Below are 14347 nucleotides of genomic sequence, written 5' to 3' on the forward strand. Positions count from 1 at the left end.
GACTTTATTTCGAAATCCATAGCCACCGATGGATGGTGTGCCTAGAATGGTTGTAGTGTAAAATTAGGGGCACCTTCCTCCTGGATAGTGACTCTCCTTGGCGCTACCATGTCACCTGCACGTAAATCAACTGGATCAGTAGAGAGGGAGCTTGTTTCTCCCTTAAATGACGTTTCAGGTTTGTCCTCAGAGAGGACTTGCCGACGCCGAGCTTGCCTTATATGTGAAAGAGTTCTTTCAATCTCAGGATCAAATACTGGCACGCTTGGATCAGGAAGTGAACGCGTCATTTAATGAAAGAAACGTACAGCTCATACTGACAAAATAAAAAGAAAAAATTGCAATAAAATAAATACCAATCAATAAATTAGCACACTGTTGCAACTCCCTGGCAACGGCGCCAAAAATTGACATGGCGGAAACTGGCAATTTAAGAAATTGTTAATAAAAATACGTTGCAAGTACAGTCCTTAACCAACCGAAAATCCGCTTATCAATTTAAAAAGGGTTGTCACAAAGATTAATTAAAATACTGGGAGTATGAATCCCAAGTCGTCTCCCAACGAGTTGCAGAGAGATGTGCTATTTTATCAATCAGGTATTTTCAGAAATGGTTGAGTTGATAAACAGGAAATTAAAATAGAGAATTTAATTAATTCTAAATAAAAGCCTTGATTGGGAGTAGATTAGTTGGAAGCCCTATTCTTGTTGAAGTACTCTCAAGATTAATTGATAATTGAAGGTTGCTCTGTTTAGTTACCCCTTACTAGGTAAGGGAGAGTCAAACATGTTGGAATGCTATTTCTGTTCACAAGTCCCAATCCGCTCATTAAAAAGGATTAGTGTCTATGAATAGGGGGCATTCCAACAATGAACCCAATTATAATTATCCTTTCAAGCATACCAACTCAAGGGTTCCTTTCAATCAACTCCCCATCAAGTTAGGGAACTACTCGCTCATTGTGAATGTAAAACTCATAACATATAAAAAGGAATTAAAGGAAGACATGATAAATAAAAGATGAAAAGGGATTAAATAAAAATATTATTCTATATTAATAACTTGTGAAAACAATCCAATGTCAACTCTAGAGAGAATAATGATATGGAAGAATAAGTAAAAAGTAAATAGCAAAGTATAATGACTAGTACCGGAGGTGGCCTCTTCTCAAAAGCTAAAAAGTAAAATCTTCCAAAAATCCTAATTATGAATGTCAAGTGATAAAAACCTAGGGGAGGAGCCAATTCAGATCTAAAACTAAAAATTATGTGGAATGAATTGTTCTCCTCTGTTTCTGCATGTTCCCTGGCTCTAGTATGTGTTTTTTGGCCGAAAACTGGGTTGAAATCCGGCCCAGAAACTCTGCCAGCGACTTCTGAAATTTTGCAGATCGCGCACGCCACGCGGTCGTGTCATTCATGCGAACGCGTCATTCGGCGTTTTGCTTTCCCACGCAGGCGCGTCGTCCATGCCTCCGCGTCACTTATGCTTTTCCAATCCGTGCGGTCGCGTGAGCCATGCGGCCGCGTCACTGCGATTTCCTCTCTTTCGCGCGGTCGCGTGAGCCATGCGGCCGCGTCACTTCTTGCTGGTCATCTCCTTAATTTCTTGTATTCCTTCCATTTTTGCAAACTTCCTTTCCAATCTCCAATTCATTCATTCCCTATAAAGCCTGAAACACTTAACACACAGATCACGGCATCGAATGGGATAAAGGAGAATTAAAATACCTAATTAAAAGTCTCTAGGAAGTAAGTTTTCAATCATGTAGTAATTTTAGGAAGGAAATATAAATGCATGCTATTTATATGAATAAGTGGGTAAAGATCATGATAAAACCACACAATTAAACACATTATAAACCATAAAATAGTGGTTTATCAGCGGGACTTAGTAGCTTTTTGCTTTTGAACAGCTTTGGCATATCACTATCCATTGAAGCTCAGAGATGTTGGTATCCTTAGGAACTTAGAATCCAGATGATATTATTGACTCTCCTAGTTTAGTTTTTTTGGAGTCTTGAACACAGGTTTTTAGAGTCTTGGATGTGGCCCTAAGCACTTTGTTTTCCAGTATCACCACCGGATACATAAATGCCACAGACACTTTAACTGGGTGAATACTTTCAGATTGTGATTTAGCTTTGCTAGAATCCTCAGATAGAGGTGTTCAGAGTTCTTAAGTACACTCTTTTTGCTTTGGATCACGACTTTAATCGCTCAGTCTCAAGCTTTTCACTTGACACCTTCACGCCACAAGCGCATGGTTAGGGGCAGCTTTGTTTGAGCCGCTTAGGTCAGGACTTTATTTCCTTTAGACCCTCCTAAACATTAATGCTCAAAGCCTTGGATCCTTTTACCCTTGCCTTTTGGTTTAAAGGGTTATTGGCTTTTTCTGCTTTTTATTTTTTTCGCATGCATATATATTTTTCTTTTTCTTTTGCAACAAGCTTTTTCTTTTTCTTTTTGCTACTTTTTCTTACGTCAAGAATCAATTTTTGAGATTTTTCATATTACCAATAATACTTCTCTTTTTTCATCATTCTTTCAAGAGCCAACATTCATAAATTCCAATTTCAAATATGCAATGTTCATTCATACATTCAGTAAACAAAAGTAATGCCACCACATCAAAATATATGACTATTTTTTATTATATAACTCGAAATTCATGTATCTCTCAATTCTTTTTCAAAAATTTTCATTTAAGTGAGGTGAGAGATATATGGAACATTCTATAGCCTTAAGACATAGATGCAAATGATGATGCAAGAAGAACAAGAGAATAGACAATAAAACATAATAGAAAATAGAAAAATAAAATAGCAAGGTAATAAAACGGGACCACCTTAGTGACGGCGGCTACCACTTCCTCTAGAGAATCCAATGGTGCGCTTGATATATTCAATGTCACGCCCCTATCTCTGTTGTTCTTCCCTCATGGCTCTTTATTCTTCTCTGATGTTATGGAGAATGGTGGAGTGCTCTTGATGCTCCATCCTTAACTGATTCATGTTAGTGCTTAGTTCTCCAAGAAAAGTTTGCCATTTATTCCAATAGCTTTGAGGAGGAAAATACATCCCTTGAGGCATCTTAGGACTCTCATGTTGAGGCGGCTCCACATGCTCTTGCTGTGGTTCATGTGCCAGCTATCTAGTGTGCTCTATCATACTTTAAGTGATGGGCTTGTCCTCCTCAATTAGAGTGTCACCTTCTATGACAATTCCTGCTGAATAGCATAGGTGACATATAACATAAGTGAAGGCTAATATTGCTTTGGTGGAGGGCTTGTTTGCCACTTTGTACGATTCTTGAGGTATTACCTCATATACTTCCACCTCCTCTCTGAGCATGATGCAATGGATCATGATGGCTCGGTCTATTGTCAATTTAGACCGGTTGCTAGTAGGGATGATAGAGCATTGGATAAATTGTAACCATCCTCTAGCTATGGGCTTGAGGTTAGGCCTTCTCAGTTGAATAGGCTTGTCTTGGGAATCCCTTTTCCACTGTGCTCTTTCCACACAGATGTCTGAGAGCACTTGATCTAGCCTTTGATCATGGTTGACTCTCCTAGTGTAGGGATGTGGATCTCCTTGCATCAAAGGCAAGCTGAATGCCAACCTTACACTTTCTAGGCTAAAATCTAAGATTCTCCCTCAGACCATGCTGCTCTAATTCTTAGGATATGGGTTCACACTAGTGTCATAGTTTTTAGTAACCCATGCATTAGCATAGAACTCTTGCACCATTAAGATCCCAACCTCTTGGATGGGATTGGTTAGGACTTTCCAACCTCTTCTTCGGATTTTCGGATACTCATTCATCTTAATCTTGAAAGAGACCTCAGGGATCACCTTCTTCTCTGCCAGTACTTCATAGAAGTGGTCTTCGTGGCTTTTGGTGATGAACCTCTCTATCTCCCAAGATTCGGACGTGGTGGCTACTACCTTTCCTTTCCACTTTCTCGAGGATTCTCCAACCTTGGGTGCCATGAATGGAAATGGAAAGCAAAAAGCAAGGCTTTTCCAACACCAAACTTAAAACTTTGCTCGTCCTCAAGCAAAAATAAAGAGAAGAGAAGAATGGAGTAGAAGAAGAAGAAAATAGAAGGAGATAGAGGGAGTAAGCAATTCGGCCAAGTGGAGGTGTATGGGAGAATGAGTAATGTGTGGGATAGGTGAAATGAGTGGGGTATTTATAGGGAGGGGCTAGGTTAGGGTTCGGTCATAGGTTGGGGAAAATGGGAAGGAAATTTGATTTTGAAGTGGGTGGGGATTGGTAGGAGTTATGATGGTTTTGAGAAAGTGATATGGATGTGTTTGGACTAGGGTTTATAGGAAAGAGTATATGGGAAAGTGTAAAAAGAAGTGGGATAGGTAGAGATGTTGTGGGACTCACTAGTCTTGAGAGGCTAGGGCAATTCGGTCCCTGCCTTCCAGATGGGCGTTGAATGCCCAACTGCTTGCGATAGTTGGCGTTCAAATGCCAGCTCTCCTCCCTTTTCTGGCGTTTAACACCATGGAGGGCCTCCTTCCTGGCGTTTGAACGTCAGGTCTCCTGCCTAGGGTTGGTGTTCAACGCCAGCAATGCACTCTAGCCCAGGTGGCTCTTTGGGCATTGAACGTCCTTTCTTCTCCCCTTCACGGTTGTTAAATGCCAGTTCCCCTGCCAATTTGGGCGTTGAACACCCAGGAGGATCATCCTTCCTTGCGTTCAACGCCAGAGATCCTGCCTGTATGGGAGTTGAACGCCCAGTGAGGGCCTCCTCATTGGCGTTCAACGCCAGTTCTGGTTTCTGGTTGGGCATTGAATGCCCAATGAGGTATTCCTCACTGGCGTTCAATGCTAGGTTCTTGGCCAATATGGGTGTTGAACGCCTAGTAACGTCTTCCTCACTGGGGTTCAATGCCATCCCAGTCTCTCCAGATTCGGCCTCAACCTCAATGGTGATGGCCTTGCACTCTCCTCTTGAATTCACCTCAGGGTTACTAGAAAGAGTTTCTGGAGGAATCTCAGGGATTCTCTTGCACAGGTGACCAACTTGTACCTCCAAACTTCTAATGGAGGACCTAGTTTTAGTTATGAAATTATAAGTGGTCTTTGAAAGCTTAGAGACCATAGTGGCTAAGTCAGAGATGCTCTGCCTAGAAGTCTCTAATTGTTGTTGAGAAGATGGGAACGGTGGTTTGTTGTTGAACCTATTCTGGGTTCTTCCACCTTGATTACCACTAAAGCCTTGCTGAGGCTTCTGTTGATCCTTCCATGAAAAGTTAGGATGGTTCCTTGATGAGCGGATAATTTATACGCTTTTTGGCATAGTTTTTACATAGTTTTTAATGAGTTTAAGCTACTTTTAGGGATGTTTTCCTTAGTTTTTATGTTAAATTCACATTTCTGGACTTTACTATGAGTTTGTGTGTTTTTCTGTGATTTCAGGTAAATTCTGACTGAAATTGAGGGATTTGAGCAAAACTCTGAAAAAGGCTGACAAAAGGACTGCTGATGTTGTTGGATTCTGACCTCCCTGCACTCGAAATGGATTTTCTGGCGCTACAGAACTCCAATTGGCGCGCTCTCAACGGCGTTGGAAAGTAGACATTCAGGGCTTTCCAGCAATATATAATAGTCCATACTTTATTCGAAGAATGACGACGTAACTTGGCGTTGAACGCCAAGTACATGCTGCTGTCTGGAGTTAAACGCCAGAAAAACGTCATGATCCGGAGTTGAACGCCCAAAACACGTCATAACTCGAAGTTCAAATCCAAGAGAAGCCTCTGCTCGTGGAATGATCAAGCTCAGCCCAAACATACACCAAGTGGGCCCCGGAAGTGGATTTATGCATCAATTACTTACTCATGTAAACCCTAGTAGCTAGTCTAGTATATATAGGACCTCTTACTATTGTATTAGACATCTTTGGTCTCAGTTTTGTTTTATTCTTCATCCTAAGAGACTATTGATCACGGTTTAGGGGGCTGGCCATTCGGCCATGCCTGAACCTCTTGCACTTATGTATTTTCAACGGTGGAGTTTCTGCACACCATAGATTAAGGGTGTGGAGCTCTGCTGTACCTCAAGTATTAATGAAGTTCTATTTTCTTTTATTCGGTCTCTATCTTATTCTTATTCCAAGATATTCATTCGCACCCAAGAACATGATGAATGTGATGAGTTAGATAACCCTCATTATCATTCTCACTTATGAACGCGCGTGATTGACAACCACTTCCGTTCTAGATGCAACCGAGCTTGAATGCGTATCTCTTAGATTCCCCAACAGAATCTTCGTGGTATAAGCTAGATAGATGGCGGCATTTATGAGGGTCCGGAAAGTCTCACCTTGTCTGTGGTATTCCGAGTAGGATCCTGGGAATCCGGAAAGTCTAACATTGTCTGTGGTATTCCGAGTAGGATTCCGGTAATGAATGACTGTGACGTGCTTCAAACTTGCAACCTGCTGGGCGTTAGTGACAGACGCAAAAGAATCAAGGGATTCTATTCCAGTAGGAGCGGGAACCAACCGGTGATTGGCCGTACTGTGACAGAGTGCGTGAGCATTAGCTTTCACTGCGAGGATGGGATGTAGCCATCAGCCATGGGTGATGCCTCCAGACTGATTAGCTGTGCGAGTGACAGCCGCATAGGATATTTTCCCGAGAGGATGAAAGTAGCCACAGCTGATGGTGAACCCCTATACAAAGCTTGCCATGGAAAGGAGTAAGAAGGATTGAGTAGAAGCAGTGGAAAGGCAGGCGTCCTTGGGCCATACAGCACCTCCATTCACTTATCTGAAATTCTCACCAATGAATCTGCATAAGTATTTCTATCCTTTTTATTATTTATTTCTTTTTATCCTCGAACCCATAAATAATGTTTAATTCGCCTGACTGAGATCTACAAGGTGACCATAGCTTGCTTCATACCAACAATCTCTGTGGATTCGACCCTTACTCACGTAAGGTTTATTACTTGGACGACCCAGTACACTTGCTGGTTAGTTGAACGGAGTTGTGAAAATAAACAGTGCCCTAAGAGTAAACATCATTAAAGTATAAAGAACAAGTGATCACAATTTCGTCCACCAAGTTTTTGGCGCCGTTGCCGGGGATTGTTTGAGTATGGATAACTGACGGTTCATCTTGTTGCTTAGATTAGGTAATTTTCTTTTCAAAAATCTTTTTCAAAAATTTTTCTTTTATTTTTCGTTTTTCATAACATTATTTTCGAAAATTTAATAAAAATACAAAAAAAAATCATAAAATCATAAAAACCAAAAATATTCTGTGTTTCTTGTTTGAGTCTTGAGTCAATTTTTAAGTTTGGTGTCAATTGCATGATTTAAAAAAATTTTTCTTGCATTTTTCGAAAATCCCATGCATTCATAGTGTTCTTCATAATCTTCAAGTTGTTCTTGATAAGTCCTCTTGTTTGATCTTGATGTTTTCTTGTTTTGTGTCTTATGTTGTTTTTCATATGCATTTTTTGTTTGTTAGAGTCCATGCATTAAAGATTTCTAAGTTTAGTGTCTTGCATGTTTCCTTTGCATTAAAAATTTTTCAAAAATATGTTCTTGATGTTCATCATGATCTTCAAAGTGTTCTTGGTGTTCATCTTGACATTCATAGCATTCTTGCATGCATCTTGTGTCTTGATCCAAAATTTTCATGTTTTGGGTCATTTTTGTGTTTTTCCTTAAAAATTTAAAAATCAAAAAATATCTTTTCCTTATTTCCCTCCAATTTTCGAAATTTTGGGTTGACTTGGTCAAAAATTTTTCAAAATTAGTTGTTTCTTACAAGTCAAGTCAAAATTTCAATTTTAAAAATCTTATCTTTTCAAAATTTTTTTTCAAAAATCATATCTTTTTCAATTTTTTCTATTTTTCGAAAATTTCAAAAATCTTTTTCAAAATATTTTCAAAATCTTTTTTCTTATCTTTTATATCAATTTTTTTCGAAAATTAACTAATAATTAATGTGATTGGTTCAAAAATTTGAAGTTTGTTACTTTCTTGCTAAGAAAAGGTTCAATCTTTAAATTCTAGAATCTTATCTTGTAGTTTCTTGTTAGTTAAGTCATTTTTAAAAATTAAATCTTTTTCAAAATATCTTTTTCTTAAAAATCTTTTTATCTTTTTATCTTATCTTTTTTTTCAAAAACTTTATTTTTTTTAAAAAAATTTGATTTCAAAATATCTTATCTAACTTCTTATCCTCTTATCTTTTTAAATTTTGATTTCAAATCTTTTTCAATCAACTAACTAACTTTTTGTTTGTTTCTTATCTTTTTCAAAACCACCTAACTACTTCTCTCTCTTCTAATTTTCGAAAATAACTCTCTCTTTTTCAAAAATTCTTTTTTATTAATTAATTGTTTTATGTTTTAATTTTAATTACAATTTATTTTTAATTTTTGAAAATCACTAACTCTTTTTCAAAATTATTTTCGAATTCTCCCTCCTCTTCTCTTCTTCTATTTAATTAGTTAATTACTAACACTTCTCTTCACCTCTCTTCATCTAAAAACCGAACCTCCTTCTTCATTCTTCTACCTCTTTCTTTTTCTACTAACATAAAGGAATCTCTATACTGTGACATAGAGGATTCCTTTTTCTTTTCTTGTTTTCTTCTCTTTCATATGAGCAGGAACAAGGATAAAGGCACTCTTGTTGAAATTGATCCAGAACCTGAAAGGACTCTGAAGAGAAAATTAAGAGAAGCTAAATTACAACAATCCAGAAACAACCTTTCAGAAATTTTCGAACAAGAGAAGGAGATGGCCGAAAATAATAATAATAATGCAAGGAGAATGCTTGGTGACTTCACAAAACTAACGTCCAAGTTTGATGGAAGAAGCATCTCCATTCCTGCCATTGGAGCCAATAACTTTGAGCTTAAGCCTCAACTAGTTGCTTTAATGCAACAAAACTGCAAGTTTTATGGACTTCCATCTGAAGATCCTTATCAGTTTTTAACTGAATTCTTGCAGATCTGTGAGACTGTAAAGACGAATGGAGTTGATCTTGAAGTCTACAGACTCATGCTTTTCCCTTTTGCTGTAAGAGACAGAGCTAGAATCTGGTTGGATTCACAACCCAAGGATAGCCTGGACTCATGGGATAAGCTTGTCACTGCATTCTTAGATAAGTTCTTTCCTCCTCAAAAGCTGAGCAAGCTGAGAGTGGATGTTCAAACCTTCAAACAAAAAGATGGTGAATCCCTCTATGAAGCTTGGGAAAGATACAAGCAGCTGACCAAAAGATGTCCATCTGACATGTTTTCAGAATGGACCATATTAGATATATTCTATTATGGTCTCTCTGAATTTTCGAAAATGTCATTGGACCATTCTGCAGGTGGATCTATTCACCTGAAGAAAACGCCTGAAGAGGCTCAAGAACTCATTGACATGGTTGCAAATAACCAGTTCATGTACACTTCTGAGAGGAATTCCGTGAACAATGGGGTACCTCAAAAGAAAGGAGTTCTTGAAATTAATGCTCTGAATGCCATATTGGCTCAGAACAAAGTGTTGACTCAACAGGTCAACATGATCTCTCAAAATCTGAATGGATTGCAACATGCATCCAACAGTACTAGAGAGGCAGCTTTTGAAGAAGCTTATGATCCTGAGAACCCTGCCATGGTAGAGGTTAATTATATGGGTGAACCTTATGGAAACACCTATAACTCATCATGGAGAAATCATCCAAATTTCTCATGGAAGGATCAACAAAAACCTCAACAAGGTTTTAACAATGGTGGACGCAATAGGCTGAACAATAGTAAGCCATATCCATCATCTTCTCAGCAACAGACAGAGAATTCTGAACAAAACACTTCTAATTTAGCCAATATAGTCTCTGATCTGTCAAAGGCCACTTTCAGTTTCATGAATGAAACAAGATCCTCCATTAGAAATCTGGAGGCACAAGTGGGCCAGCTGAGTAAGAAAGTCATTGAAACTCCTCCCAGTATTCTCCCAAGCAATACAGAAGAGAATCCAAAAGGAGAGTGCAAGGCCATTGATGTGATCAAAGAGGCCGAATGCACAAGGAAGGAGGGGGACGAAAATCCTAGTGAGGAAGACCTCTTGGGACGTCCCTCAAGCAAGAAGGAGTTTCCTATTAAGGATCCTGAGGAATCTGAGGCTCATCTAGAGACCATAGAGATTCCTTTAAATCTCCTTCTGCCATTCATGAGCTCTGAATAATATTCATCCTCTGAAGAGAATGAAGATGTGACTGGAGAGCAAGTTGCTCAATACTTAGGAGCTATCATGAAACTGAATGCCAAGCTGTTTGGTAATGAGACTTGGGAAGGTGAACCCCCCTTGCTCATTAGTGAACTAGATACTTGGATTCAGAGAACTCTACCTCAAAAGAGACAAGATCCTGGCAAGTTCTTAATACCTTGCACCATTGGCACCATGAGCTTTGAAAAAGCTCTATGTGACCTTGGGTCAGGGATAAATCTTATGCCACTCTCTGTAATGGAGAAGCTGGGAATCATTGAGGTACAACCTGCCTTGTTTTCATTGCAATTGGCAGATAAATCCATAAGACAAGCTTATGGAATAGTGGAGGACGTGCTAGTAAGGGTTGAAGGCCTTTACATCCCCACTGATTTTATAATCCTAGACACTAGGAAGGAAGATGATGAATGCATCATCCTAGGAAGACCTTTCCTAGCCACAGCAGGAGCTGTGATAGATGTCAACAGAGGTGAGTTAGTCCTTCAATTGAATGGGGACTACCTTGTGTTTCAGGCACATGGCTATCCCTCTGTGACAAAAGAGAGTAAGCATGAAGAACTTCTCTCAGTTCAGAGTCAAGAAGAGCCCACACAGTCAAACTCTAAGTTTGGTGTTGTGAGGCCACAACCAAACTCTAAGTTTGGTGTACAAACCCCATATCCAAACTCTAAGTTTGGTATTGGGAATACCACACTTAAGTTGACCTGATCACCTTGTGGCTCCATGAGAGCCACTGTCAAGCTACTGACATTAAAGAAGCGCTTGTTGGGAGGCAACCCAATTTTATTTATCTAATTTTATTTTATTTTGTTTCTTTGTTATTTTTGTGTTTTATTAGGTACATGATCATGAGGAGTCACGAAAAAAAATCAAAAAAATTAAAAACAGAGTCAAAAACAGAAGAAAAAAATTTTTCACCCTGGAGGTAGCGCAGACTGGCGTTCAACGCCAGTAAGATGCATCTGTCTGGCGTTCAACGCCAGAACAGAGCACCATTCTGGCGTTGAACGCCCAAAACAAGCAACAACCTGGCGTTGAACGCCAGGATGGTGCACGGAGAGGACAATCTGGCGCTGAACGCCAGAAACAAGCATGAAACTGGCGTTCAACGCCAGAAACATGCATTACATGGGCGTTGAACGCCCAGAACATGCTCAAATGGGCGTTTAAACGCCAGGATGATGCATGAAGGCATGTTACATGCCTATATGGTGAAGGAATGGTATTTGTTTTCACCTCAGGATCTGTGGACCCCACAGGATCCTCACCTCAAGATCTGTGGACCCCACAGGATCCCCACCTACCACCTTACCTTTTAATCCTAATCACACTCTCCTAATCCTAAATCTCATTCTCAATGTCACACTTCCCAACACCCTTCACCAATCACCTCAATTCCTCTTTCCAATTACCCCATTCACCATTCACATCAACCTCCTCTTCCCCATAAACCCCACCTACCCTCATAAAATTCAAATTCAATTTCCCACCCATTCCCACCCAAAATGGCCGAACACTAACCCTCCCCCCTCCCTATAAATAACCTTCCATTCTTCTTCATTTTCACACAACACAAACCCCATCTTCTCCCACATAGCCGAAACCACTTCACTCCCTCTCCACAATATTCTCTTCTTCTTCTTCTACTTTTCTTTTCTTTTCTTGCTCGAGGACGAGCAAATTTTAAGTTTGGTGTGGTAAAAGCATAAGCTTTTTTGTTTTTTCATTACCAATGGCACCTAAGGCCGGAGTTTCCTCAAGAAAAGGAAAAGGGAAAGCAAAAGCTTCCACCTCCGAGTCATGGGAGAAGGAGAGATTCATCTCCAAAAGCCACCAAGACCACTTCTATGATGTTGTGGCAAAGAAGAAGGTGATCCCTGAGGTCCCTTTCAAGCTCAAAAAGAATGAGTATCCGGAAATCCGACATGAAATTCAAAGAAGAGGGTGGGAAGTCATAACCAACCCCATGCAACAAGTTGGAATATTGATGGTTCAAGAGTTCTATGCTAATGCATGGATCACTAGGAACCATGATCAAAGTATGAACCCGAGCCCAAAGAATTATCTCACAATGGTTAGGGGGAAATACTTGGATTTTAGTCTGGAAAATGTGAGGTTGGCGTTTCACTTACCCATGATGCAAGGTGATGAACGCCCCTACACAAGAAGGGTCAACTTTAACCAAAGGTTGGACCAAGTCCTTAGGGACATTTGTGTGGAAGGCGCCCAATGGAGAATAGACTCCAAAGGCAAGCCAGTCCAACTAAGAAGACTGGACCTCAAGCCTGTAGCTAGAGGATGGTTAGAGTTCATCCAAAGATCCATCATCCCTACAAGCAACCGATCTGAAGTTACTGTGGATCGGGCCATCATGATTCATAGCATCATGATTGGAGAGGAAGTAGAGGTTCATGAAGTCATCTCCAATGAACTCTACAAAATAGCTGACAAGCCTTCACACGTGGCACGGCTAGCCTTCCCCCACCTTATATGCCATCTATGTTACTCAGCTGGAGTTATCATAGAAGGAGATGCCTCCATTGAAGAAGACAAGCCCATCACCAAGAAAAGGATGGAGCAATCAAGAGAAGTTCCTCACGGCCCTCAAGGAAAACATGAGGAAGTTCATCATCAACAAATGCCTCAAGGAATGCACTTTCCTCCCAACAACTATTGGGAGCAGCTCAGTACCTCTTTAGAAGATTTGAGCCATAATGTTGAACAATTAAGGGTGGAACATCATGAGCACTCCATCATTCTCCAAGAAATAAGAAAAGATCAAAGAGCAATGAGGGAGGAGCAACAAAGGCAAGGAAGGGACATAGAAGAGTTGAAGAACATCATGGGTCCTTCAAGAAGAAGACGCCACTAAAAGGTGGATTCATTCCTTGTTCTTTATTTCTTTCTGTTTTCGGTTTTTAATACTATGTTTATCTATGTTTTGTGTCTTTATTTCATGATCATTAGTATGTAACCATGCCTTAAAGCTATGAATAAAATCCATTAGTCCTTCACCTCTCTTAAAAGAAAAATGTTTTAATTCAAAAGAACAAGAAGTACATAATTTTCGAAATTATTATTGAATTTAGTTTAATTATACTGATGTGGTGACAATGCTTTTTGTTTTCTGAATGAATGATTGAACAGTGCATATGTCTTTTGATCTTGTTGTTTATGAGTGTTAAATTTGTTGGCTCTTGAAAGAATGATGAACAAAGAGAAATGTTATTGATGATCTGAAAAACATCATGAAATTGATTCTTGAAGCAAGAAAAAGCAGCAAAAAAAAAATAGCGAAAATTTTAAAAAGCAAAGGATCCAAGGCTTTGAGCATTAATGGATAGGAGGGCCCAAGGAAATTAAATCCAGGCCTAAGCGGCTAAATCAAGCTGTCCCTAACCATGTGCTTGTGTCATGAAGGCCCAAGTGAAAAGCTTGAGACTGAGTGGTTAAAGTCGTGATCCAAAGCAAAAGAGTGTGCTTAAGAGCTCTGGACACCACTAACTGGGGACGTTAGCAAAGCTAAGTCACAATCTGAAAAGGTTCACCCAGTTATGTGTCTGTGGCATTTATGTATCCGGTGGTAATACTGGAAAACAAAATGCTTAGGGCCACAGCCAAGACTCAAAAGTAGCTGTGTTCAAGAATCAACATGCTTAACTAGGAAAGTCAATAACACTATCCAAAATTCTAAGTTCCTAGAGATGCCAATCACTCTGAACTTCAAAGGAAAAAGTGAGATGCCAAAACTGTTCAGAAGCAAAAAGCTACAAGTCCCGCTCATGTAATTAAATTAATATTCATTGATATTTTGGACTTTATAGTATATTCTCTTCTTTTTATCCTATTTGATTTTCAGTTGCTTGGGGACAAGCAACAATTTAAGTTTGGTGTTGTGATGAGCGGATAATTTATACGCTTTTTGGCATAGTTTTTACATAGTTTTTAATGAGTTTAAGCTACTTTTAGGGATGTTTTCCTTAGTTTTTATGTTAAATTCACATTTCTGGACTTTACTATGAGTTTGTGTGTTTTTCTTTGATTTCAGGTAAATTCTGACTGAAATTGAGGGATTTGAGCAAAACTC

This window comes from Arachis stenosperma, chromosome 1 (assembly GCF_014773155.1).
Source record: "Arachis stenosperma cultivar V10309 chromosome 1, arast.V10309.gnm1.PFL2, whole genome shotgun sequence".
In the NCBI taxonomy this organism is placed as follows: Eukaryota; Viridiplantae; Streptophyta; class Magnoliopsida; order Fabales; family Fabaceae; genus Arachis; species Arachis stenosperma.